The sequence below is a fragment of the Loxodonta africana genome, chromosome 7 (genome assembly GCF_030014295.1).
Source record: "Loxodonta africana isolate mLoxAfr1 chromosome 7, mLoxAfr1.hap2, whole genome shotgun sequence".
NCBI lineage: Eukaryota > Metazoa > Chordata > Mammalia > Proboscidea > Elephantidae > Loxodonta > Loxodonta africana.
The window spans coordinates 38,220,408-38,248,323 of record NC_087348.1 but is presented as its reverse complement, the minus strand read 5'-3'; the positions used below and the strand labels follow the sequence as shown (position 1 = coordinate 38,248,323).

General features: G+C 48.7%; 1 protein-coding gene across 5 annotated transcripts in view; it reads left to right on the top strand.

The window, feature by feature from the left end:
- TSPAN18 (tetraspanin 18) overlaps positions 1-27,916 on the top strand; it is a 220,002-nt gene that overhangs the window by 123,051 nt on the left and 69,035 nt on the right. For 3 of the 5 annotated variants that reach the window (XM_064288250.1, XM_010592105.2, XM_064288247.1), the window contains exon 3: positions 25,240-25,367. The exons of the other annotated variants lie outside the window; for them this stretch is intronic. The gene's annotated coding sequence lies outside the window, so the exon portion shown is untranslated. The remainder of the gene's footprint in view (positions 1-25,239; positions 25,368-27,916) is intronic. 5 annotated transcript variants of the gene reach the window in all.

Sequence of the window (27,916 nt, the reverse complement as noted above, 5' to 3'; positions counted from 1 at the left end):
TGTCCTCCCATGAGACTGGCAGGTGCAGGCCTTCAGAGGAAGAAGGGAGAGGGGGACAGGACCTGGGAGGAACCCCACGTGGGCCACTGCAGGACATGAAGCTCCTAGCCTGGCACTTGGCCCATAATGAGTGTGCAGTACATGGTATCTAGGATCGTGATCACTGCACAATTCATGAAGATTAGAATCAGAGAGGTTAGGACGTTGATCTAAAGATGCACAGCACATCTGCGGAGGGGCCGGAGTTGACGTGTTCTTTGACAGACAGGCTTAAGTCTCCTGATGTCATAGTTCTCTAGTGATTTAAGCTGGGGTCTTCTTATTTTCTGAGAGTTCTTCTCACAGCCTCCCTGGGGGTCTGAATGACTCCCAGGGAATGGGGACACCTTGGGTGAGGCTTTCCTGAACCAGGCCTGATTCTCCTAGGACAATGATTAGTAGCCCAGCTCTGATCAAGCCTCTCTCTGCCCACCTTTTCTCACGGCTGCATCGTATTCCACTGAGTGATGTTACCAAAATTGATCCACTCCACCATGGATGAATATTTGGGTGGTGTGGTAAGCAGAAATAATGGCACCTGAAAGATGTCCACAACCTAATCCTTGGAACCTGTGAATATATTTTCTTACATGGCTAAAGGAACTTTGCAGATGTGATTAAGGACCGTGAGATGGGGAGATTCTCCTGGATTACCCAGGCAGGCCCAATCTAATCACGTGGGTTCTTAAAGGAGGCAAAGGGAGATTTGATGACAGAAGAGCAGTGTCAGAGTGATACGGCATGAGAAAGACTCAGCCGCCATTGCTGGTTTTGAAGAATGAAGGAGCCAGGAGCCAGGGACTGTGGGCAGCCTTTAGAAGCTGGAAAAGCAAAGAAGTCGAGTCTCCCCTAGGGTCTCCAGGAGGAGTACAGCCCTGTCAATGCCTTGTTTTTAGCCAAGTGAGACTCATTTAAAAGGACTTGCAGCTTGCAGAACTGTAAGATAATAGACTTGTGTTGTTTTAAGCCACCAAGTTGGTGGGAATTTGATAGAGCAGCAGTAGGAAACTAATACAGGGGAGGTCTTAGTTACTTAGTGCTGGTATAATAGAAATACCACAAGCGGGTGGCTTTAAGGAACAGGAATTTATTTTCTCATAGTTTAGGAGGCTAGAAGTCTGAATTCAGGGCACTGGCTCTAGGGGAAGGCTCTCGCTGTCCGATCTGGGATCAAATCCTTGTCTCAGCTTCACTATGGTTCTTAGAGCCCTAATCTGTTTCTCTATCTCAAGTGAGTAGGTTTAAGGCACCCACTGCACTGATACAGCCTCATTAACATAGCAAAGAAAACTCGGTTCCCAAATGGGATTGCATTCGCAGGTATAGGGGTTAGGATTCCAACTGTCATGGATTGAATTATGTCCCTCCAAAAAACGTGTGTATCAACTTGGCTAGGCCATGTGTGGTTGTCCTCCTTTTTGTGATTGTAATTTTGTGTTGAGAGGATTAGGGTGGGATTGTAACACCAACCTTACTCAGGTTGCCTCCCTGATCCAAGGTAAAGGGAGTTTTCCTGGGGTGTGGCTTGCACCACCTTTTATCTCTTCAAGAGATAAAAGGAACGGGAAGCAAGCAGAGAGTGGAGGACCTCATACCACCGAGAAAGCAGCACCAGGAGCAGAGCCCGTCCTTTGGACCTGGGGTCCCTGCGCCTGAGAAGCTCCTCGACCGTGGGAAGATTGAGGACAAGGACTTTCCTCCAGAGCCAACAGAGAGAGAAAGCCTTCCCCTCCCTGGAGCTGACGCCCTGAATTTGGACTTGGAACCTATTAGACTGTGAGACAATAAATTTCTCTTTGTTAAAGCCATCCACTTGTGGTATTTCTGTTACGGCGGCACTAGAGGACATGTTTTGGGGGACACAAATCAATCTATAACAGGGGACTTCCTGGGCTTTTGGCTGTTATAAACAGTGCCGCCATGGCCAACCTCATGCATGACTTTTGGTGGCCATACGATTACGTTCCTGCTTATGATGCCTAGATGTGGAAGGTGAGGTATGGAGGGTTAGTGACGTGAACCCTCGTCTCTGGCCCCCCATCCTGAGCCCACCCCACTAAAGCTGCTCCCATGCCTCCTGCAAAAAGTGAAACCACTTCCCAGACAGACTCTGGGGGTAAGGCCAGATAAATGACGTGTCCGTGTGTCTGTCTCCCTCTAGTGAGTTTCTCCTCCCTCACCCCCTTTTCCTTTTCCTTGTCCCTTGGTCTCCAAGCCTGTTTTGTTTGCTCCCACAAGTCTTCCCCTGTGGCTTTTTGTCTTTTCTGTCTCTCCACATCTCCAGAAGCCAGTCCCTCTGCTCTTCTTTCCTTCTCAGCTTGCCTGTCCCTCTCTGCCATCCTGCTCTCCCCATCTCCCACAGTCTCTCTGCTCCAGAGGGCTCTCTCTCCCAAACCCTCCCCCAACTCACCTTTTCTTTGCTCCACTGATGTTGTTAACTGCTATGAGCAGCCAGAGGGCAGGATGGCCAGTGACTGTCCCTCCCTGGGCCTGGGAGGCCAAGGTGAGCATGATGTATTGATTCCTCATTGCCCCCAGGCAGGATGGCTCTCCTGGGGGCCCAGAATCGGTCCCATCCTCCCAAACACACTCCCTGTTGTTCTGTGTGCACACTGCTAGATGCCACACTCCTACATGCCTGGGGCTTACTACCAAGGACCTCCCCTAGAGTACATGGCTACTGTGGGAGGGGGCATCTTCTCAGCCAGCCTGGGCTTTGTTCTACAAGAAACAAAATGTGTTTTGCTTTGGCCAAGTCCTCCTCGGGGAGAAAATCCTGAGGCCACCGCTGCCCTGCCACTACAGCCAGGGAGCCTCGAGCACATTTGTTTGAGACTCAGTTTCCTTGTCTATAAAATGGGATAATGATGCAGAGCTCCTTCCTGCTAGGAGTGAGGGCTCCACAAAGGTTCGCTGGCATTGTCACCTGGGCTGCAGGAGGCAGCCTTGAGTGCCCTTCACCTGGGCAGGCTTCTCTCTCCTTCTTTAGTGGGATTTGATGTAATAATAGCTAGATGTCATAAGACATCAAGCGGCGGAGCAACATTTGCACAGCACTTTGTCAGGAATAAAGCCCTTTTCGTAGGTGATCTTTTCTAATGCTCCTCACAGCCCTGGGGCCAGGGAATTATTCTTCTCATTTTGTAGGTGAGAAAACTAAAGTTCAAAGGAGTGAAGGAACATTCGCGCCCAAGGGCGCCCAGCTCTGATCTGGGATGGAGTGGGGTTCCCATCCCCGGCAGGCTGGCTCCAGAAAGCCTGCTCCTTCCACCCCTCGGCTGCCTCCCAGAGTGGAGGGAGGCTCAGACTTTAATGGGGCGAAGCAAACCCCAGGCTCTGTTTCCGTTTCAGCATCAGCGCAGCTACATGGGACTTGTCTGCCAGCAAAGCACTCCACGTTCATTCCCCGCTTGCTCGTGGTACAGCTTGCAGTTCAGGCGGGAGTTCTCAGCCCCACTTTACGGATGAGTGAAGAGCAGCTTGGAGAGATTGGATCACTTACCTGTTCTCAGCCAGTTCGTGGCACAGAGCCATCTGCCTCCAAGCTCAGGGCTCCCGGTTACTGACGTGTGGCCTTGGGCACCTCTCTTCATTACTTTGAGTCTCAGTTTCCCCACCAATCCTGTCTCTGAGATTTGTGTTGTTTGTTGTTAGTTGCCATCAAGTTGGCTGCCTCATGGTGACCCCATGTATAACAGAATAAAACACTGCCCGGCTCTGCACCATCTTCATGATCATTGGTATGTTTGAATCTGTTGTTGTGGCCATTGGGTCAGTTCATCTCATTGAGTTTCCTTCATTTCCACTGGACCTCAACTCTACCAAACATGATGGAGGTCCTTCTCCAGCGATTGGTCCCTCCTGACGACAGGTTCAAAGTAGGCGAGTTGAAGTCTTAGACAATATTCTATGACCCATAGGGTTTTCATTTGCTAATTGTCAGAAGGAAACCCTGGTGGCAGTAGTGGTTAAGAGCTACAGCTGCTAACCAAAAGGTCAGCAGTTCGAATCCACCAGGTGCTCCTTGGAAACTCTGTGGGGCAGTTCTACTCTGTCCTATAGGGTTGCTATGAGGCGGGATTGACTCAACAGCAATGGGTTTGGTTTATTGGGTTTTTTTATTTGTCAGAAGTAGATCTCCAGGCTTTTCTTCCTAGTCTCTCTAAGTCTGAAAACTCCACTGAAACGTGTCCATCATAGGTGACTCTGCTGATATTTGAAATACTGATCACATAGCTTCCAGCCGCATAGCAATGTGCAAGCCACCACAGTACAGCAAACTGACAGAGGGGTGGTGGTCCAAGGCTTGTGGTGAGAATTAAATAACACAGGGTGCAGAGAGCCTGGCATTGCCCCAGCACCTGGTGGGCCTTCAAGACCTGAGCATTTTCTTCCCTTTGGGAAGCTCTTACATGAACCGCCGATGGTGGCAGGAGCTCTGGCGTACTGCCTGGGAGGATTAGAAAATGCACAAATATTTATTGAGTGTCTACTAGGCATGTGCCAGAGACTTTAGTGGTGAGCAAAACAGACGCAGTGGCTGCCTCATGGAGCTTGTGCTTCAGTGCAGGAGTCAGGCGGTAAAATAGGGAAACCACAAATTCATCAAATGACCACATGCTGTAATTAGTGGGATGAAGGTGCAAAAAGGAAAAAAAAACAAAGAGGAGAGGCTGCTTTATCTGGGGTGATCAGGGACTCTGAACTGGTATTCCAAAGGAGATGAAGTCCAGCCATGCAGGACTGGAGAGAGGAGGGCTCCAGACTGAGAAGGCAGTGTGTGCAAAGGCCCTGGGGCAGGAATGAGTGGAGGGTGCAAGGACAGAAAAAAGAGCAGTGGAAGTGGGACTGAGTGAGAGGTAGGGGAGTGGTTTGAGTCGAGGCCAGGGAGGTCGGCAGGGACCCCATGACCAGGACCTGGCCACAGGTTTGCATTTTATTCTAAGTCTAATATGAAGCCAAAGATAAAACTTTATGCAAGGGAAGGACACGATGTGATCTAGGGTTTCAAAAGTCAGCAGTTTGTAAGTTCCTAAGCAGCTGGAGTTGGAAAGGTCCATAAGCATTTTCTAGCCCACCCCCTGACTGCGCAGTGGGCAGACAGACTCAGAGCTTGGCTTTTGCACCTGCTGGTCCTTCTGCCTGGAACACTCTTCCTCCAAAAATCCCTATGGCCCCGTCCTTTTCCTCTTTTCTCAGATGTCGCCTTCTCAGTGGAGCCTCTCTCAACCACCCTATTTTTAAATACAAACCCCACCCCTCAGACCCTCTTGTCCCCCGTGCCTGCTTTATTTTTTTCCATGACTTTCTAACATACTATATAATTTGCATATTCATTTTGGTGTCTGCCTCTCAAGCTCCACAAAGGTAGGGCTTTTTGTCTGTCTTGTTCATTTCACTATCCCCAGCAGAGTAACCTGCCGCATAGTAGGTGCTCAATAAATACTTGTTGATTTCACAGCGGCAACCCACTTCTGTCAGAAGTGAGTCAGGGCAGAGGCAGCCCTCGAAGCCTTAGACTCCAGGTCTAATGTTCCTCTCTTTTGAGATGCTGGCACAGGCCCCAGGCTTCTCCTTCAAGGATGAGTCTGGCCTGATAGGCTGAGGGACCACGCCAGTGTCCGTGCCTTCCCAGGTCAACCCCGGGACTGTCCCTTTCCCATGATGACTTTTGCTCCATGGCTGCTGTCCTAGGTCTCTGCATGCCAAGGAAACACACGTGAGCCAAGTTTGACTTTCAACCACACCCTCGCCCTAGTAACCGCGATTCTGCCTGAACATACTTGACCCCATGCAAAGAAAGATACATCTGCTAGCAATTCCGGGAATGTATTTAGCATTTTTGCTCTGTGATGCACAAAGCATTTTCCGTGCATGACCATGTTTCTCTCTGTCGGAGGGGAGTCCAGGCCACATGACCCCATCTAAGCAGATGGGGTGATGAGGCCAAGAGTGGCTGATTGACTTACACAAAGTCAGGGAAGGAGGGCGGGCAAGAGAAGGGGCCTCTCTTTAGGCAAGCCAGATGACAGAGAGGGAAAGAGAAGGAATAAAATGAGAACAACATCTCTAAAGCCCAGCATTAGAATCAAAGCATTGTATTGTAGAAACTGCGAATCACAGATTTAGAATCATAAAATGATAAAACTGGTAGACCTTGACCTTTGTTGTTGTTGTTGTTGTTAGGTGTTGTTGAGTTGATTCTCGACTAATTGCAAACCCATGTGACAGAGTAGAACTATCCCATGGGGTATGGAGCAGATAGCCAGGTCTTTTTCTTGCAGAGCTGCTGGGTGGATTTGAACTGCCAGTCTTTCTGTTAGCGGCCAAGGGCTTAACCATTGCACCACCAGAGCTCCTTACCCATCTTCTAGTCCAGTAGTTATAACAGATTTGTTGCAGTATCATATATAAAGTCCATAAATCTTTGGTGTACAGTTGAATGGCTTCTTTACACACCATGTGACCACCATCCAGATCAAAATATAGAACATTCCCACTCCATTCCACCTCTTCCTCATGTAACTGCTTCTATCACCATCAATTAATTGTGTCTGTTCTTGAACTTCCTATAAACCGAATCATGCAGCATGTGCTCCTCTGTATCTGCCTTCTTTAGCTCAACGTCTTATTTTTATGAGTTATGCATGTCATAGAATATTCCATTGTGTGAACTGTTGTTGTTAGTTGCTGTCAAATCAATTCTGACTCTTGGTGACCCCATGTGTGCAGAATAGAGCTGTGCTCCATAGCATTTTCAAGACTGTGACTTTTTGGAAGCAGATTGCCAGGCCTCTCTCCAGGGTGCCTCTGGATGGGTTCCGACCACCAACATTTCAGCTAGCGCTTAATCTTTGTGCCACCTTGGATCCTTATTGTATGAATATACAACAATTTACTTATCCATTCTCATGTGGTTGGATTTTGAGTTGATCCAGTTTTTGACGCTCATGAGTAAAGCTGCAATGAACATTCCAGTATACGTCTTCTTGCAGGCATACATACCTGGAAGTAGAATTGCTGGTTCATAGGGTAGGCAGGTCACAGGTAACTAGGTCTGTTTAGCTTTAATAGATACTGCCAACCCGTTTTCCAGAGTGGTTGTGTCATTTTACAGTCCTGCCAGCAGCCTATGGGAGTCCTAGTTGTTCCACCTCCTTGCCCACACTTGGCATTATTAGTGCCATGTGGGTCTCTCTGGTGGACCTGTGGTGGTTTCTCATTTTCATTTCCCTGATGAGTAATGATGCTGAGTACCTTTTCAAATGCTTACTGGCCATTTGGATATCTTCCTTGGGAAATTGCCTATTCAAGTCTTTTGCCCATTTTTAAACTGGGTTGTCTTTTTCTTATTGACTTGTAGTTGTTTTCATATTCTGAATATGAGTTATTTGTCATATGTGTGTATTATGAATACTTCTAGTCTATGCTTTGCTTTTTTACTCTGTTAATGGTATGCAGGAATAGCTTGAGAGGGAAGAAAATTAATATTTATTGAGAGCTTCCTTTGTGCCAGGCCTGTTGCTGCACACATCCATGTACGTTACTATGCCTAATCCTCATCACCACCCAACAAGTTGGGCACCCTCACCCTCCACCTCTCCATACCTCCGTGCACCTGACAATAAGGGATTTAAGGAAATTTGCCAAGATCTCAGGTTGGCAAGTGGCTGGCTGTGTTTCTCTGATCCCTAATGCTCCCTGTTTCCACTTTGGAGAGGTGGTGCACCCCGCCCTTGACATGTCTCACTGTCAACAGTCAAGCAGAGAGGAAGCCTGCGTCTCTCTGTCTTCCTGGAGCTGGGCTTCCTAATTTGGCCTCTTTGTTTTGTTTGAAGTGAATTTCTTGGCATCTTTAACTAACTCACATTCCATTGCGGATTCAAAAGAGCTTCCAAAGGCATTTTGAAAAGGTTGGCACGATCTGGTGTTTAGGATTAGTCTCAATGCCAATACTTTAAATGTATATAAGTCTTTTAGTTTATAAAGTGCTTCCATGATGGCTGTCTTATTGGATATTCATTAGTTTAAGCTAGTGAGGTAAGCAGGGCAATGATTATTACAGAGGTCATGTTTAATACGCTTCTACCAAGGACCGACCCAGTCCTGGGCAGGGGACAGTTGAATGAGTCCTGTCCTTGGACTTCCACGGTCTAGTGAGAAAGACATACAGGCCAACTTCCAGTGCAAGGTGCAATAATAGAGACTCATTCATTATTCAGTGAGCTTTTACAACATGGTTTGTATATGCCAGGTTCCATGCTAGGTGCTGAGAACACCATAGAGAACAGACCACATACAGTCCCTGCCCTCATGGAGCTTGCAGAAATTACAATAAATAAATAAAACTGTAATGGGAGCACAGCACAGTAGTGGCCACCCTGACCTGGGAGAGATGGAGGGCTTCACATAGGAGACAGCATGTGAATTTGGTCTTGAAGGATGAATAGGAGTTCAACAGATGGAGGGAGAGTGGTGTGACATCCCAGACCAAGAGAACCACAGGGAAAAGCTTGAATATGTGACTTACCAAGGCCACCTGGTCAGGAAATAGGTGAGCTCCTGATCCCAGGTCTTCTGGTTCCCAGCCCTATGTTCTTTCCCGCCTCCATGCTATCTCCCTCGATGCTCTCTAAGGCACACAGTCAGCACAGACGTGAGTGAATTAAGCACAGGCTGTGACATTTCCACCGAGCAGGCTGGGCCCATCACCAGGCACAGACTTGGGACAGTTTGCCAAGGCAGCAGCAGCCACTCTGGGTGTCTCTCATCTAAAACTTGAGCTTCCTAAGAGGAGTCAAGCATCAGCTCAAGCATTCGATGACTCTCACAGACTCCTACTTGCCTCCCTGAGCCTCGGTTATTTACATCTATAAAATGGGAATGATAATAATCACAATAATAATTGCTATATTGATGGAGCCTTTACTTTGTGCCAGGCACTTTGCTGAGCGTTGTGCATGTGATATTTCTAATCTACAGAACGGCATAGTTCCATTGTTACGCAGAGACCTACAGTATAGAGGTGAAGGTCCTGTTATTATCCCAACTTTACAGGTGATGAAACGGGGATTTAGAGAGGTTATAAGACTTGTCCAGCATCCCATAGTGCCAGAAAGTGGCAGAATCCAAATCACTCCCAGCTCTGTGACTCCAGTGTTCCTGTTCACAGCTCTGTCCCCACCCCCCAACATACATTCCAGCATTTGTGGTTGTTGTTAGGTGCCATCAAGTCAGTCCTGCCTCATAGAGACCCTATATATGACAGAACAAAACAATGCCCAGTCCTTCTCCATCCTCACAATTGTTGCTATGTTTGAGCCCATTGTTGACAGCCACTGTGTCAATCCATCTCGTTGAGGGTGTTCCTGTTTTTTGCATGATGTCCTTCTTCAGAGACTGGTCCCTCTGATAACATGTCCAAAGTATGTGAGATGAAGTCTTGCCATCCTTGCTTCTAAGGAGCATTCTGGCTGTACTTCATCCAAGGCAGATTTGTTCATTCTTCTGGCTGTCCATGGTATATTCAGTATCCTTCACCAATAGGGTAATTCAAAGGCATCAATTCTTCTTTGGTCTTCATTATTCATTGTCCAGCCTTCACATGCATATGAGGTGATTGAAAATACCTTGTTTGAGTCAGGCACACCTTAGTCCTCAAAGTGACATCTTTACTTTTTAACACTTCAAAGAGGTCTTTTGTAGCAGATTTTCCCAATGCAATATGTCATTTGATTTCCTGACTGCTGCTTCCACCGGCATTGATTGTGGATCCAGCGTTTAGTAGGCTTTGATGAGTGCCTTTCAGCCTAATGTCCAGTCAATCGATGACTGTTCCACCTGGGCTGCTGAGCAGATCTGTGACTTAATGGGGGAGGACACGGGTCAGGGACCCTGTCTCCTAAAATGCTGGATGGAGCTCCTGACTTCTGACCTGCAGGGCCTGGTGGTGGAGGTGCCTCATGGAACAAAATATCACAACTGGAGTCTGGGCTTGATTGGCCCAAGGAGCCCCAACCATTTATCAGAAATAGCCTGCCCCAGGCTAGGCTCTCCCAGGGGCCAGCCCCAGCCTGAGAGGAAATGGGATTGCATTTATTATAAACTGTGAAGCAAGACAGGCTTCCTGCCTGGCAGGAAAACAGACTCCCTCCAGGTAGGGAAGTACCTGCTTGTCAGAGGCTTTCTCTCTCTCTCCACCCTTCAATTCTGCAATTGCTTACAGAGCGCCACTGGGAGCAGGGCTGGTGCCAGGGAAGCAAGATGAGTCAGCAGGCTTAGCCCATTAACAATCACCATTTACTGAGTGTTCACCGCAGTGTGCCAAGCACAGAGCCATCCGAGAGCTCAGTGGGCATGAACCTTACTTAGCCCCCACGAGGACCCTGTGAGATGATTTCTCAGGCTTGTGATTGGGAAGGCTATGAGGGTGTGGCGTTTAACTAGTTCTTTTGGAGGGTGGTAGGATTTGTCTGTGTGTGTGTGTGTGTGTGTGAGAGAGAGAGAGAGAGAGAGAAGATACACACAGCAAAACAAACATCAATTCAACAATTTCTAAATTTTTTTTTATAATTTAGTGCTGTTGGTCACATTGTTCAAGTGGTGCTTCCTTGTTCAATATTCTTTTCCGAATTGGGAAACCCTGGTGGCGTAGTGGTTAAGTGCTACGGCTGCTAACCAAAGGGTTGGCATTTCGAATCCGCTATGCGGTCCTTGGAAGCTCTATGGGGCAGTTCTACTCTGTCCTATAGGGTCACTATGAGTTGGAATCGACTCAATGGCACTGGGTTTGATTGGTTTGGTTTCCGAATTGTTTCACCATCAACACAAACTCACTGCCCCTAAGCAAGGGTGGTAGGATTTTGACAGCTGAAATAGGGGAGAGAGGACTTTCCTGGGTGGGGCAACAGCAGAGGCAAAGCCCCAGGTGTGGGAAAGCACAGGGCAGGCAACAGAGGATGGTGGCCAAGGTCAATGGGTCTGGAGTCAGAAAGATGCAAGTGTGAACTTGGCCCCCTCACTTAGCAGCTCTTTGACTTTGGGTGAGTTACATCACTTCTTTTATTTTTTTTCCATTTCTTTTCTTTTTATTGAGGTGAAATCCAATATCACATTAAATGAACCCTTTCAAAGTGTGCAATTTAGTGACATCTAGTACATTTGCAATGTTGTACAACCACCCCCTCAATCTAGTTCCAAAACATTTTCACCACCCCAAAAGAAAATGCCATACCGATTAAGCTGTCAGTCCCCATTATGCCACCCCTCTCCCCAGCTCCTGGAAACCACCATTTTGCTTTCTGTCTCTATGAATTGACCTATTTTGGGTGTTTGATGTAAACGGAACCCTACAACACGTGCCTTTGTGTCTGGCTTCTTTCACTTCACAATGTTTTCAAGGTTCTTCCACATCGTAGCATGTATCAGTGCTTCATTCCTCTTATATAGTTGAATGATATTTCATTTTGTGGATATTCCATGTTTTGCTTATCCATCCATCCCCTGGGGGCCGTTTGCATTGTTTCAGCCTTTTGACTATTGTGAATAATATTGCGATGAACATTGGTGTACAAGTGTCTGTTTGAGTCCCTGTTCTCAATTCTTTTGGGTGTATACCCGGGAGTAGAATTGTAAGGTCATGTGATAATTATCAGTGAGCCTTGGTGGTGCAGTGGTTAAGCGCTCAGCTGCTAACCAAAAGGTCAGCTGTTCAAATCCACCCAGTGGCTCCATGAGAGAAAAGACCTGGCGATCTGCTCCTGTAAAGATTACAGCCTGAGGAACCCTATGGGGGGCAGCTCTACACTGTCCTGTAGGATTGCTATGATTTGGAATTGACTCAACAGCACACAGCAGCAACAACATATGGTAATTCTCTGGAGTCCCTGAGTGGAACAAACAGTTAAGCACTTGACTACTAGCTGAAAGGTTGGTGGTTCAAACCCACCCAGAGGCACTTTGGAGGACAGGTCTGGTGATCTGCTTCCAAAAAATCAAAGCCTTGAAAACCCTGTGGAGCAGTTCTACCCTGCGCATGTGGAGTCACCATGAGTCAGAATCAACTCAATGGCAACTAACAACAACAACATGGTAATTCTATGTTTAACTTTTTGAGGACACATCGCCTCTCTGAACCTCAGTTTCTGCATCTGTAAAATGGAGACGATAACGATAGCTATCTCATGTGGGGCCGGAGGGTGGAATTGGAGGATTAAATGAAGTAAAATGCCCAGAGTAGCTCGGGCTCAGCACCCACCAGGGAGTGGCCATCCCAGAGAATGCTGGCAGGTTGTGGGACACAGACATGAGGGGGAGGGGCCGTGCCTTGCCTGGCTGGGCTCTCTGCCTTTGAGTTAGTGAGCTCTTCCGCCAAGGATGGGCAGAGTGAACGGGCAGCTGGTACCCGGGGAGCCAGGCCCTTCCTGCTGGTAGACCCAGGGAGGCTGGCATCCCTGGCCCCACAGGGCTCCTCACCCAGGAGCTGGTTGTTGGATTCACACCTCAGGGGTGCCCCCAGCCCCCATTTGCTGCTTGCGCCGCCCCTCCTGCTTTCTTTTGGAGCCCGCTGTAGAGCTGTTCAGGCTTGGCAAGCAGCAGGAGTTCAGACAACAAATTAACAGGTAAAAATCCCTATTCCCTGCCTGTTACCCGCCTGGCTGAGCCGTAAAGTCTGCAACATAACAGGAATTGGAGGTTGAAGGGGGCAGGGAGCCAGCATCAATGAGAATCATTTGAGAGGGAGAGAGCCCAGGCTTGTGGTGTGGAAAGAGGCTTGGATGACCCCCAGGTGAGCAGTTCCAGGGGCCACTCCCACTCCCTCCCTTCTTATAGAGTTGCCTCTCCCAGTCTGTGCCCTGATGCCATGTGGCCCACGAGTTGCAAGTGGCAGAGGGGGACAGCAAACATTTGCCCAGGGGAGACCCTAACCACTGGACTTTCCTTTCCCCTCTTCTCTGTAGCTGTACTCAAATCCCCTGTGCTAATGAGAGGCAGGGTCCTGAGGCCCAGTACTGAGTTCAAATCCAAGCTCAGCCATTTAAAAGTTGCAAGTGACCATGAAACCTGTTGCCACTGAGTCGATTCCTACTCATGGCGATCCCATGTGTTGCAGAGTAGAACTGAGCTCCATAGAGTTTTCTTGGCTGTAATCTTTATGGAAGCAGGTCACCAGGCCTTTCTTCTGTGGAGCTTCTGGGTGGGTTCGAACTCCCAACCTTTGGGTAAGCAGGTGACCGCAGATTGTTGGGGAAGTTATAACCTCTGAGGGCTTCAGCTTCTTCACCTCTAAAATGAGAGATCACAAACCATCTTGGCTGGGTTGTTGTAAGTGTTTAGTAAGATCAGGAGGAAAAATGCGTCACTCAGCACCTGGCCCATGTAAGCAGTTGATGTTAGAGGGTGGGTGGAAGCAGCGATCAAGGTCAAGGGAAGGGGTCAGGCCCTCCTACCACTTACTGGAATTGTTGACCTCCCTCTGGGTCTCCATTTAATGACCACCCCCCTCCCTCCACATAGGGTCCACATGAAGACGCATCAGATGATACAATGGCCCCATTGTGCCTGGCACACAGTAGGCCCTCAGCACCTGTTGGGTGGGTGGAGTCAGCTTGGTGCTTATTGGGATGGACACCATCCCTGGACTGGGCTTCTTCTGCCTGGCCTGACCAGGGTGAGCTCCTTCCCTCGTAAAGGCTGGAGGCAGACTTCGTAACTGACAATAACACCCGTCCCCAGGGCCAAGACATCGGAGAAGGCCAATGTTCTCAGCTTTTCTTCCAGGAATGAGAAACACAGCCGGAGCCTTCAGCATTCCCTGAGTCAGCTGAGACCTGGGAATTCTCTGGAGGCATTTGTTCCCCAAATGATGTATTTATGCCTAACCCAAAGGCAGGTGGTTTGAACCCACCCAACAGTACTACAGAAGAAAGGCCTGGCATTCTGCTTTCGTAAGGATTATAGCCAAGAAAACCCTATGGAGCTCGGTTCTACTCTATCTGTAACACATGGCGTCACTGTGTGTTATTATGAATGCATTCTGATTGTAACAAATGACACATCTCAGATGACATTACAGCCCCTATGCCAGGCCCCTTTCCCCACTGCTCCCAGGAGTGATCACAGTTTGCTCACAGGACAGAGGCCAGTGTTCCCTGTGTGACTACAGTGTGGACAGGAAGTTCCCCTTCAGGGTCCAGGCTGCCGGGGGTCTAGGAGAGGCTTACTCCATCCCAATTAGGACAAGATGAGGGCAAGCCCCTGGAAAGCCACTTTCAATATGAATGGGCTGTAATAGTATTATAGTAATACTAATAATAGCTTCCACTTACTGAGAGTTACTTTGCACTACACACTGTGCTGGCCAATGCCCTTGGATCTTCTCATTTAACCCTTTGAATGAGAGGTGTTATTATCCCCAAGTTACAGATGAGGAAACCGAGGCCCAGAGAGATTCGCATAAGGCATCCATAGTCACATAGTGCGAGATGGGGCCGGGGCTCTAATTCAGCCTCCTCGCCCCATTAGCAAGGTGCAGGAGACCTCAATTCTTGTCCAAATCTGCATCCATCTGGCCTTATCCAGGTAAATGTCATTTCAGTCCCTGGGACTCGGGTTCTTTTAGACTCCCCCTTGACCCTTCCAATGCTGGCTAAACCCACTTGTGCTGGTGTTTCTGCTCCACTAGAAACCCTGTTTCAGGTCCCGGTGGTCACAGGATGAAGACCTAGCCCTGAGGTCCCACCTCCATGGCCTTCACAGCCCCTCCCACCAGATCACCCTGTCCCCGGTTCCTGGCACAGACAGAATAGGGCCGTATTATGTGTATTTGAACTGATATGTTTAAATCCAGGGACCTGTGGTCTCCAGGCCAGAAGCAAACCCGCTGGCGTGATTCAGCAAACTTCCCCCATGGCAGGAAGTCACTGGATATGTTTGGCCCACTCTGAGGACCAGCAAGGGTTAATTTTCCTGGTGTTGGTTCTCCCTTTTGTCCCACAGGGACGCTGGCCTTACTTTTATCATCTGTGGGATTTAGCCCCCTTCCTTTCCCTCCAAGGACTGAAGATCGTAGAATACCTGTTTCATTTTAAACAGTAGACTGTGGGAGCCCAGAGAAGGTATGTGACCTACCCCAGGACACACAGCAAAGCTGCTGCTGGGTGGTGACTAGAACAAAGGTTTCCTGCTTCATGATCAGCATTCTTAACCTTTTGGCTTTTTCACTCTAATCCAACCCGAGACTTTGCTCTGTGTGTGTGTGTGTGTGTGTGTGTGTGTGTGTGTGTGTGTGTGTGATATGAAGAGGGGCATGGGCCAGCATGTGCCTGTTTAAGTGAGGAAGTGGAATGTGGTGGGGAGGGGGGCAGGGGCACATGGGTGCACCAGCGGGGAGGAAGGAATCTTCCTCTTTGGTCTCTACCACATACAGGCTGAGCTGTGGGCCAGTTCTGAGTGAAAACCACTGCCTCCTAGCATTGCCTGCCCCTACCCAAGTCTACCTGGAGTGCTCCTGCATCCTGTTTCCCAGCTAGATCAACTTTACATTGAGGTTGGAAACTGAGGCTGGAGCCCTTGCCCTGTGGCCTTGCCCTGTGGCTGAGCAGGGAGCTTTATGCAAACCCCAGGCAGGGAAATAGATCTGATATTGCCCTGGAAATGTTTCCATCAGCTTCCTGTGAGGAGGCTTCAGAGCTCCAAAAACCATGGCCTGAACTTGAGACAAAGAGGGAGAGCCCAGGACCCAGAGTGGCCCCTGTCACTATCCCTCCACAACTCAAGGGCCCCCTTCGGCTGCCTATTAGCCCTGGCTTCTATTTCAGCACTCTGGCCCACCGCCACCTGGTCCACCTTTCCCTCCTCTCTCCGTTGGCGCCTCCGCCAAAGCACAGCCTGCTTGCCCTCCTCACACCTGTCATCCAGACTGAGGTCCTGCGCCATTGCCTTGCCTGTGCCCTCTGCTTCGAATGCCTGTCCTTCTCTTCTCCACCTCACATTGGAACTGAGCCCATCCATCTAGGTGTCACCTGCCCAACTTCGTCAGCGCTGGTATACACTCATCTAGTGCCCCGGTGTGACAAGCAGTTGGCGGTGATACCGCAGTGAGTGGTTTGCAATGATCACAGCCTCTACCTTCTCCCAGCGATGTGGGAACTGTGTCTCCCACTGCTCGACTTCACTGCAAAGACAGTACCAGGGTCCCTTTACCCTCCCCAGTGCCTAACACGGTGCCTTGTCCATTAGGTACTTGGTGTTTGCTCAATGAATGAGTGAATGAACACACAAATAACACTTTACTGCCTTCTATTGTAATGGCTCTGCAGGGACACCTCCCACCCTTAGTCCAGTACTGTGTGCCATGTTCTGCCTTAGGCACCCGAGTCTCTGTGTTCCCAGAGTTTATTTTTATTATTAATAAAAAAAAAATAGTAACAACAAAATGGCTAACATTGGTCAGCCTCTTCCCATGTGACAGGCACTGATCAAAATATGTTACACGTTGTTAGTTGTCATTAAGTAGACTTTGATTGACAGTGACCTTATTATAACAGAATGAAGTGTTGCCCAGTCTGTGCCATCTTCATGGTCACTGGTAGGTTCGTGTCCATTGTTGTGGCTATTGTGTAGGGCCTTCCAACCTAGGGGGCCCATCCATCATCGTAAAAACAAAAAAGTTATTTGACCCCAGGTGTGTCAGAATAGAACTGTGCTCCGTAGGGTTTTTAATGGCCGATTTTCAGAAGTATATTGCCAGGCCTTTCTTCCAAGGCACCTCTGAGTGGACTCTAATTGCTAACCTTTCGGCTAGCGGCAAGTGCATTAACCATATGCACGACCCAGGGACTCCTTCCAGCACTATATCACACAGTATTCTGTTGCAATCCATGAGGTTTTCGTTGCCTAACTTTCAGAAGTTGATCGCCAGGCCTTTCTTCCTAGTCTGTCTTAGTCTGGAACCCCTGCTGAAACCTGTCCACCATGGGTGATCCTGCTGGTATTTGAAATACCAGTGGCATAACTTCCGACATCGTAGTAACACATAAGCCTCTACAGTATGACAGACTGACAGACGGGTAGTGGTGGTGATAGGCTTTACCGAGACATTGCTCTGTGTCAGGCACCAGGCTGAGTACTTTATGCATATTATCCAGTTGAGTTCCCAGGAGAATCCCCTGAGGTAGTTATTTTTATCATCCACTTCTTACATGTGGGGAAACTGAGACACAGTAAGGCCAAGTTAACTTGCCATAGATCACATAGCCAGTTACTGGTAGAGCCAGAGTTCAGCTCCAAGCAGCTGCTTCCAGAGCTTCTGCAGGTAACCACTGCCCCTCGCAGCCCCTCGCTGCCTGTGCGCCCCCAGTTCAGCAGGCAGCCATCTTTGTTCCTGGCACGGACGTGCATTTTCCAAGCTGAAGAGCAGAGCAGGACAGACCCGAGTAGGGATCTGGGGTGATTTAGGGTTCACGTTAAAATCTATGCAAGTGCAGAGGCAGTACCATGGGGAGGAGGCCAAGGATTCTGAGGGGGGACGTCTGCCCAGGAGATTAATGAGAGGGCAGCGGAGGGAGGAAAGGAAAGAAGAAAAATTACTGCCCATTATACCTGTCCTTTGGCAAGGCCGGGTAATTAGCAAACCCTCAGCAATAAAATATTTCATTTCAGTGTAATTGCAAAGTAATTATGTGGTATGGGTTGTGTATTATTCGTGTTGATTAATAACACTCAGGTAGTAATTAAACATCTGCTTCATAACCCTGCGCAGCCTGAAGCCTAACATCCAGAGACACGTGAGTGCACACACACGCACGTGCACACACACACGCACACACACACCCGCGAGCCTGTGCAAAGCTCACTCACATCGCGGTGCTTGTTTACATGTGTGTGTGTTTGACAGAGCCTGGCTGAGTTAAGAGAACCGCGCCCACCACCATACAACGGGGTCTTTGTGTCCCCAGCCTTGCCTGGGAAGCAGGGAGGGGGCTGTGCCACCTTGTAGCCCCACTCAGAATAGAATCTGAGGGCTCCAGCATGTGTTTTTGGCTGAGCTGTGTGGTTAAGCTGGGTTGGTAAAACCCAGCTGACGTCAAGTCAGCTCCAACTCACGGCCACGTCATGTGTGTCAGAGTAGAACTATAGGGTTTTCCATGGCTGATTTTCCGGAAGTAGATCGCCAGGCCTTTCTTCCAAGGCACTCTGAGTGGACTCTAACCTCCAACCTTTTGGTTAGCAGCCGAGCATTTTAACCATTTGGGATTCAAACTGGGTGGGTACAGTTTGTACTCAATTCGGGGCAATGTGCTGTCCTAGAAGTCACTGCAAACTTTGTTGATCAGCCTCCTCTCCTGCCCTTCCTAGACCAGGTTTGGCTTTAAGTATCCAGGTTACTTCTTCCCAGCGGCAGGGGGGTTAACACCCCAACACACCCATTGTTGGTAGTAGACTCATGGCGACCCCAAGTGTGCAGAATACAACTGTTCCATAGGGTTTTCAAGGCTGTGACCTTTCGGAAGCAGATTGCCAGGTCTGTCTTCTGAGGTACCTCTTAGTGGGTTTGAAACCTCCAAACTTTCATTTGCGCCACCCAGGGACCCCTTAGTGCAACCATTAAGACCAGATTTGATGCCCTGGTCCCAGAGGCCCCAGGACAGAGGCACAGGACAGTGGCCTTGGTGCCAGGAACCCTGGTTCTCTCCTGGATCCTGCCCTCACTTGCTGCGTGGTTATAGGCAAGTCACCCCCCTTCTCTGTGCCTCAGGCTCCAAGTCTGTAAAACAAAGAGAGCTGAACTCGGGCCTCTAAGGGCCATTCTAGGTCTGCTGTGTTTGGATTCTAATTTGGTTTGGACTAATTAGGAATTATTCGGAGACAATTTAAATCCAATATATATGATCCTTGGTGAGTAAACAATCGGAAATAATTTGTTCCTTTATGACTTCTCAAAGACTCACTGATGAGCACTGAGAACCCAAGCTAAAATCAATAGCTTTTATTTTCCAGACTGAGAAATTGCAGGTTCCGTGTACTGCTGGGCATTGCAATTCATTCTTGTATTTTAAAATTTTATGTTTATGTTTATGGACTGCCATTAGGTAATATGGATCCATCCTGAAGGTTGATTTTTTTTTTCATTAACTTAACTCATTTTACTTATTAGTTCACATTTATAGCTTGGGTTTAATAAGCTCACAGTGTAAAAGTCATAAAGCAGCCTTTTTCTTTAACAATATTTTAAAATCAAGATTCTTCTCTGAGTCATCCTAGGTTTATTTGCTTGTAACTTGCTTCTCCTGTGAGCTCCGCCAATTCCCACTGGTCATTTGACCTTGAGCTTTAGTGTCCTCTTTGGTAAAATGGGAAGGTATCACTAGGTAATAAAAGCAATGATGCTTTAAAAAAAACCCCAAGTGTTTAACAAACAAAACCCCAAGAATTTCAGGAAGAATACCTCAAGCATTTAACAAACACTGTGTTCAAGGTCCTTCTCAGGTGCTGTCTTGATGAATCCCATATTCTTAGAAAGTAGCTTTATTTTTTCTGTTTTATGTTGTTGTTGTTAGGTGCCATCGAGTCGGTTCCAACTCAGAACAACCCTATGTACAATAGAACAAAACACTGCCCGGTCCTGCGCCATCCTCACAGTTGCTGTTATGCTTGAGCCCATTTTTGCAGCCACTGTGTCAATCCATCTCGTTGAGGGTCTTCCTCTTTTTCGCCAACCCTGTACTTTACCAAGCATGATGTCCTTCTCCAGGGACTGATCCCTTCTGTTTTATAGGATAGGAAATTGAGGATCAGAGAGGTTAAGTGACCTGCCAGAGGCCACACCGTTGGTGAGAGTAGTGGAGCTGAGATACAAACCCAACATGTCTAAATCCAGAGTTGTCATCTTCCCTCCCATACCTGCTCCACATCCCCTCACCCGGCCAGACTTAGAGTAACCCTCCATATCCCCTCTCCCCATCTCTGTATCTCCACAACCAGGTCCTCCTGCTCCTCCTCTTTCCATTCTCTCCTCATCTGTTCCTATTTGACTAGGCCCTTGGCTGCTTTTAACCTACCAGAAGCACACCTTTGCTCTATGACCCTCGGGGGCTCCTGATTGCCTGTAGATAAAGTTCATCATCCTGGGCCCAGCATTCAAGGACCTTAACCATCCAGCCCCTGTCTTCTCTTGCCACTTGGTCCCAACAGGCAGCCTTGGCTCATGGTCCTGAACACCTACCCCATACTTGGGTACCAATGTGCCTTTGCTCATCCTGGTCCCTCTGCCTATGGTGCCCTCCTCTCATCTCCAATATATAAATCTGCTCCCTCCTCCAGGAAGCCTTCCCTGTAGCCCAAAGAGGAAGAGGCTTCTCCCTCCTCTGAACTCCTGTAGCAACGTTATGAGCCCCTCCTTGGCTACAGTGAACTGTGGAGACGTGGACATTGGCTTGTCTTTTCCTCTAAGGGTGAGCTCCTTGAAAGGTGTAATCTGTGCCTTGTTCATCCTTCATGCTCCTGGAGTCCCGGTATACAATAAGTACTCAATTAATGCTTACCAAATGAGTGAATGCTAGTATTCCTCATGGTCTTCAGGAGACAGAACTCTGTTACATTCAGCGTCAGTCCAGTGCAAACTTAGGGAAAGATGTTGTCCAAGTTCCCTCTGCTTTCAGCAGCTCCGCCTCCTCCCCTCTACTGCATGCTTCCCTCTGTCTTTTGAGAATTGTCACAGTTCCCCTTGGCCAGCGACTCAAACATAAAAATGTTATTCTCTCTCCTCCCATCAAAACTTACCTGTCCTGGGATTGGATTGGACTGGACTATGGGATAGAAAATGATACTGGTGAAGAGTGAGCTTCTTGGATCAAGTAGACACATGAGACTATTTGGGCATCTCCTGTCTGGAGGGGCGGTGAGCGGGCAGAGAGGGGTCAGAAGCTGGCTCAATGGACACGAAAAGAGAGAGTGGAGGGAAGGAGTATGCTGTCTTATTAGAGGGAGAGCAATTCAGTCAGCAAGGTGTATATAAGTTTTTGTATGAGAGACTGACTCGATTTGTAAACTTTCACTTGAAGCACAATCAAAAAAAAAACTTGTCCTGAGCCCTATTTCCTTAGCTCATTGCTGGGCGAATGGCTTTCTAGTTTCTGGCAAATGACTGCCAAGCTATGATGTTAATAGTGAATTATGGCAAAAGCTAGACCCCTGAGGGCTGTATAGCACTCCATATTTGAGCTTGTGGGTCTTCAGTTCTATAGATGAGGAAACCGAGGCCCACGGAGAAGGGAAAGAAGGACTTCCATAAGACATTGGCTAGAGTCTCAGTCAAGGTTTGCTGGGGAACTCTGCATTACTTCCTGGGTTATAATGGCCACTGGGATTAGAACCATAACCCTGTCAGTGGGCACTGCATTTTACAGTTTACATGTATTCTCACTCAGGTATTCATCTCAGCAGCTAGGGGAGGTTTTCACTGAGGCTCAGAGAGGTAGGTCACAGGCCCTGGTCACACAGCCTGCCAGTGGCGGGGCCAGGGTTGGAACGCCAGCCTCCAGCCAGGCTCTGGCCAGCCCTCAGCCTCACTCTCCAGAGCCACTGCTGTTGCTCACTGATGTCCCTCCCGGCTGGCAGCAGCCCCATGCGTTTGCTGGCATGATCTGCAGGGTCTGTTCCCTAGGCTGGGGACAGGAAGCCCAAGGATCAGTGGAGGAGACTGAGCCAAGAGAAATGACAGGCTGAGGGCAGGAAGCAGTGGAGTCTGGTCTCAGGGAGTCTGGGATCCAAGAGAAGTGATGCTCGGCAGATGCTCATGGCGGAGCCCTCGACCTGGCAGCACCCTGTAAGGACAGGCCTGTGTGAGGACAGGCTCCTGTGAGGACAGGCCCCTGTGAGAACCGGCCCCCATAAGGACAGGCGTCTGTGAGGACAGGCTCCTGTGAGGACAGACCTCTATAAGGACAGGCCTCCGTGAGACAGGCCCCCATGAGGACAGGCCCCTGTGAGGACAGACTTCTGTGAGGACAGACCTCTGTGAAAACAGGCCTCTGTGAGGACAGGCTCCTGTGAGGACAAGGCCCCTTGAGGACAGACCCATGTGAGGACAGGCCCGGCTGTCTGCCTTCGGAGCCACCTCCTGGGCTGCTTTGGGATGACCAGCACCTTCTGACTGCCCACTTCCCCATCCCATCCACCACCTGGAGTCAGGGCCTCCAAAAGGAGCTTTAATTGCTGGTGTCACACACACGTACAAAAGCCAGTTGCCACGCGGTCAGCCCCAACTCACGGGACCCTATATATGTCAATGTAGAACTGTGTTCCATAGGATTTTAATGGCTGATTTTTCAAAAGTAGATCTCTAGACTTTTCTTCTGAGACACTCTGGGTGGACTTGAACCTCCAACCTTTCAGTTAGCAGCCGAGGACATTAACTGTTTGCAACACCCGCGGTCTCCTACACGTTTACAGCGTGCTCTCATTTACAGACTGAACCACACAGACAGATGCAAGGTTGCCCACCGTCCTGCTCCACACGCACTCTGTGCACAATTATTACGCACACAGCCCTGAATGTCTCCAGTTCACGGTTCCATCTTCAACACTCTAGATAGGCAGCATCCCACAGTGGTCAAGAGCTTCTGCTCTTAACATCAAATATTGGTTCAAATTCATCCTGTGCTGTTTAACAGCTGAGTTACTCAGCCTCAGTTTTCTCATCAATAAAGTGGGAATGCTGCCCCCTCAGTCCTCACACTGTTAGGATTAAATGAGAAAATGTGTGGAAAGCACCAACCACAGGACTGTCCAGGCTCGTTTCCCATCTGCCCTGATAGGCAGTCTTGGCTCGCGGTCCTAGGTACCTGCCCCACACCTGGGCACCTTCATGTCTTGCTCACCTGGTCCCTTTGCCCAGAGGGCCCTCCTCCTATCTCCACACACACACATCTTCCCCCTTCTCCCATGAAGCCTTAATGGGTCCTCGATTAGAATCAGTGTTGCTTTTATAAAGGAAATGAGAGCAGCAGGAACCTGATACTGGGCATCTCTGTCTGGGAGCCAGATTCATGGGTTTCAGAGCTCATGGCCTCTCAGAGAGAATACAGTATTAAGACGGACCAGACCCCTTTCACAGATATGCAAGCTGAGGGCCCAGGAAGACTGAGTGCTCACAGCGTTGGGGCTGGAACCCGGGACTCCTGCCTTGTCCCTGGGGTCTGTAGGGGTCCACTGCTGCTGCCTCTTCTGGGAGTGAAAAACGCTCCTTCTGGGAGTCTGCTAATTGGGTGGGTGGTCTGCTTCTCTCAGCGGGTTTCAGGAAGTGGGGGTGGAAATGAAAGGTTGAGATTGAGGAGTCTCCCAGGTGAGCCTCTTAATCAAGTGTGTGTGTGTGTGTGTGTGTGTGTGTGAGAGAGAGTTAGAGAAAGAGGCCCCAGAGAGGCAAGGGAGATGCTAAGAACGAGACTGAAAGAAGTCAGATCGAGGCTGAAACACAGACGTTGGGATGGGACTGCAGAGACGGGCTGCAGGTGACTGTGCAAGGCCACTCGAGGATGGCACATCTGTATGTCATGCGGCTAAAACCATCTCCATTGTCACCTCTTCTCTGCAGCCTTTTATTTCTTTATCATACCCTTTTGGAAAAAGCCTGGAATGGCACCTCTCCCAGGGAGTTCGCCTGCCCCCCGCTTCTCCCCAGTTATCGAGCGCTGGCTGTAGCGCTCAGCAGCTTGTAGCGTCTGGCGTGACATTAGCGCTCACCAGCTTGCAGAGTGCTAATGACATTTGCGTTTTCCTGGCTGGAGAAATGCGTGCTGTGCATGGTGGATGGCTTGAGTGGATTCATGAGCAGGTAGGGAGTTCGAAGACTGGAGGGAGGTGTGCACGTGCTGGGCAGGGGGCACACGGTGGTATCTAAGAGGCAGAAAGGGGGGCAGAGGGAAGGAAAGACTGGTGGAATTTTAGAGACCAATCTGTCTAAAGATTTGCCAAGGACGCAAAGCAACTCCCAGTCCGGTGCTCCAACCCATCCCCCACCCCACACGCATCCTATCCTCCTCTGCATCGGCTCCCTAACATCTACTGAGCGATTTCTGTGCCAAATGCCATGCTGGGGGCTTCACAGACTTAAAGTCAGTTTAACTCCCAGCAATCCTCAGAGGGAAGTGTTGTTATATCCCTGTAATATAGATGAAGAGACCGACGCTCTGAGATTGACCTATCTTTCTCAGGGTCCCACTTCTGAAAAGAGGTTGCTCCAACATTCAGCCAAGGTCCACCTGCTCCAAAGCCCACGCTCCTTACCACTCTGGGCACTGCCTCTGCACCTCAGGCTTGAACAGAGCCAGAGAAAAATTCTCTGCCCTAGTCCAGGTCTGGAAACCCTGGTGGCATAGTGGTTAAGAGCTATGGCTGCTGACCAAAAAGGTTCCAAAAAGGTTGGCAGTTCAAATCCATCAGGCGCTCCTCGGAAACCGTATGGGGAAGTTCTACCCTGTCCTATAGGGTTGCTGTGAGATGGAATCGACTCGACGGCAATGGGTTTTTACTTAGTCCAGGTCTGAGTAGAGGTGGGTCACATCCACCCACAGACAATAGGCTCCCACTGTGTGCCCAGAGCTGCAAGTCTGGAGAAAGCTCCAGGCCATGAGTCAGGAGAGACCCAGGATTCAGGCCTCACTCTGCCACCAACTTGCTGTGTGACTTTGGGCATATCACTGACCCTCTCTGGGCATCAGTCTCCTCCTTGGTAAAATGAGGTCATTGATCTGAATGAATGGAGCATCCCAGGAATGTATTTTCAGATGAAAAAGGAACTTCCCTTCAATGCACTAGGACTCCCAGAGTTTTTCCCCATTCACTCAGACATATAAAATTATGTTTTACATCAAAGCAAATCATCAAACATTTGTCAAGCCTACCAGCTCTGCTAAGGGCATTGTGCTAGACACCGTAGGAGTGATGCTTGCTTGTTTTCACCCAGGACATGCACACACAGGCACGTGTGTATTAGAATTGTTTCCAGATTAGTTCGGCAGGGACCTAGATGTTGGCTCCCCAATTTTATGCATAACCACAAGCCCCTACAGTGTTTGCCTCATCACACTGCCTCCTGCAGGGCTCAGAGAACATTACAAACAAAAAAGGAGACCTCGGGCAGGTGAGCTGATGGGATCTCCCTGCCAGGCAGTCACAGCCGGTTCTGTTTGTCTCTGGCAGGTGGAAAGCCTTGAGCTTGCTGTGGCCAGAGCTTCTAACACTGTGATCCAAAGAACTCGAACCCCTGGCATTCAACTTTTAGAAACGTGGGCACAATCTTTTTGCAGCCTTCTCATCTGGCCACCCAGGTAAGGGATTCAGGCTTGCTGCCATGGGTTTTCTGCTGCTTTTGTTGTTGTTGTTGCTAACAGTGACCATCAGCAGGACACCTATTATTCTTTATCCCAGTGCCCTACTTTATTCCATTCTTTAGCAGAAGACCCGAATGTTTAAGACTCTAAAGTCCACCAGACCTGGGTTTCGCTTGGAACTACCACTTACTAGCCATGTGAACTTAGATGGGATACTCAAATTTTCTGTGTCTCAGCTTCCTCATTGGTCAACTGAGGAAGTAACAGCAGCCACCTCTTGGGTGTGTGGTGAAGATAAAATGAAGAAATATATGAAATGGGCTTAGAACAGGTCCAACACATAGTATGCTAAGAACCCAATAAAAGTTAGCTATTTTTTTTTTTTATTAGTAATAGAATCCCTGCACTCACTGACAGCAACCCAGAGTTAACTCATTCATACATTGATAGTGTGTCTCGTGTGCTAGCATGGGGACTCCAGCAGGCCAGGGCTTGTGTCTGTCTTGGTCTTAGTTGAATCCCAGAGCCAGCACAGGAAGCTGGTCCATTATTCACTGAATGCATGAACGGATAAATGAAGATGCTTTACCTGCCCTCTGCAGAATCCTCAGAACAATCCTTGAAGTCTGTGTATTAGTGAGGATGTGGGTTTGGTTGTGTGTAACAAACCCCCAAGATGACAGTTCCTTAAACAAGATTATTGTTGTTGCTATGGTTAGCTGCTGTCAAGTCAGCCCCCAACTCATAATGACCCGAGGTACAGTGGGATTGGACTGTTGTGATCTATAGGTTTTCATTGGCTGATTTTTCAGAAGTAGATTGCCAGGCCTTTCTTCCTGGTCGGTCTTAGTCTGGAAGCTTCCCTGAAACCCGTTCAGCACCACAGAAACACACAAGCCTCCGCTGACAGAGAGAGCTGGTGGCTGCACTTTAAATGTGTTGGCTGGGAACAAACCCAGGTCTCCCACATAGAAGGCAAGAATTCTGCAAGATAGAGATTGATTTTTCTCTAAGTAAAAGTCTGCACTGATAAGACAATTCTTCCACATAAAAGCATTAGGGGCCCAGGTTCTTTCTGTCTTGTGGCTCCACTGTCCCTTGTCTATGTGATTCATGATGATCCACTGCATTGCTACAGAAGGGGAAATCAGGGGAGGAGAACGCACCCCGTTCTTTGAAGAGGGTACTTACGTCACTTCCACTCACATCCCATCGACCAGAACTCAGTCATGTGGGCACACCTAGCTGCAAGAGAGCCTAGGAATTATGGTCTTTATTCTGAGTGGCTATCTACCCAATTATAATTACACTACCATGGAAGGAGGGGAAAATGGACACTAGGGGATGCTGGCTGTCTTGGTCTTGCTAGGTAAGATGATCCCCATTTTTTTGTCAACCTTACCTCCTCTCTCCACCCCCCACAACCAGTGATCTTTTTACTGTCATTATAGTTTTGCCTTTTCCAGAATGTCAAATAATTGAAATCATGCTATAGGTAGCCTTATCACACTGGCTTCTTGCACGTAGCAGTATTTAAGATTCATCCACATCTTTTTGTAGTTTGATAGCTCATTCGTTTATATTGCTCAATTATATTCCATTGAATATACCACAATTTGTTTATCCATTCACTTATTGAAGGACATCTTGGTTGCTTCCAGTTTGGGGCGATTATGAATAAAGCTACTATAAACATTCATGTGTGGGTTTTTGCGTGGACGTAAGTTTTCAATCAATTGGCTAACTGCCTAGGAGCACCATTGCTAGATTGTATGGTTAAGATTATGATTAGCTTTGTAAGAAACTACCAAGCTGTTTTCCAAAGTGGCTGCACCATTTTGCATTCCCCCCAGCACGGCAGGCAGTTCCTGTTGCTCCACGTCCTCGCCAGCCGTTGATGCTGTCAATTTTGTGGATTTAATCCTTCTGGTAGGTGTGTGGTGAGGTAGTGGTGGTTGGGTGGTAGAATTCTTGCCTTCTTTGCAGGAGACCCAGGTTCAATTTCCAGAGAATTCACCTCACATGCTGCCACCACCCATCTGCCAGTGGAGGCTTGAGTGTTGCTTGAGGCTGAACAGTTTCAGTGGAGATTCCAGACTAGGATAGACTAGGGAGAAAGAACTGGCAATCCACTTGCGAAAATCAGCTTATGAGAACTCTGTGGCTCACCACAGTTTGATCCACAACTTCTAATGGGAATGGCACAGACAGGCAATGCTTCCTTCTGTTCTTCATGGGGTTTCCATGAGTCAAGGCCAACTCAATGGCAGCTAACAACAACCACAATGAAGCACCTCTCAGGAGACCTGGGGCCTGCCGTGGGCCCTCTTTCTGGAGGACCAACTGCAGCCCTCCACCTTCACTCTCCACTTTTCTGAAGCCCCTCCAAGTGAGGGAAGGGGAAGGAGACGGTCATTTATTAAACAGGAGCTGGCGTCCAAGGGGGTCTGTGCAGGGTTCCTGGGTCACATGAGCAGGCTACCCTCCTGGCCCCAGCTGTTGTCCACCCAGCAGCTCTGTTAGGCATTTAGAGCATGGTATGAGAT